General features: G+C 34.6%; 1 protein-coding gene across 7 annotated transcripts in view; it reads right to left on the bottom strand.

Annotated features, from left to right (window-relative positions):
- MACROD2 (MACRO domain containing 2) overlaps nt 1-610 on the bottom strand; it is an 888,200-nt gene that overhangs the window by 787,192 nt on the left and 100,398 nt on the right. The gene's annotated exons all lie outside the window — the stretch shown is intronic.

A 610-nucleotide genomic window follows, 5' to 3' on the forward strand; every position in this document is an offset into this window, starting at 1 on the left:
GTTGCAATAATCATTCTGTTTCTTCAACTAAAAACCAAAGTGCTTTGTACGCCCTTTGGCCAGTTTTGTGTGTGCCTTGATCCAACGCTACATGTATCAAGCTTTTAAAAACTAAGAAAAAAGGAAATAATAAAATACCCACTTTTTCATACATAACTTAACTATGAAAAATACTGGTCTTATTCATTAATGAAGTTGAAAAACTACTTCAAAATTATGCTGCATCTCTGCAGTGCACTGATAAGAAACCCACTCGGAAGCTACTACTTTTCAGGTCATGAGCTTCACCTCTCTGTGTTCAGGTTGACTATTACACTTGCAGGTTTTCTTCATTATTAACTACTTGGAAAAAAATTTTTCACAACAGTGAACAGTGTAAACAATGAAAGGGAGGGAAGGCATGGAGTTACAACCCTATAAAATACAGGTTTTTTTAAAAGAAACAGCAAATGAAAAATATTTAATATTTCAGACAGTATCTCAGACAAGAAGGAATGTATAACAAATGCAGTTCAATTCTATGAGAATGTCAGTGGTGCTTGGCCTGTTTCCCTAAGAGTAGTAAAGAATGGGAGATGAAAAGAAGAAAGAGTGACAAACACTGACTGTT

Source organism: Corvus brachyrhynchos, unplaced genomic scaffold (genome assembly GCF_000691975.1).
Source record: "Corvus brachyrhynchos isolate BGI_N302 unplaced genomic scaffold, ASM69197v1 scaffold69, whole genome shotgun sequence".
Lineage (NCBI taxonomy): Eukaryota > Metazoa > Chordata > Aves > Passeriformes > Corvidae > Corvus > Corvus brachyrhynchos.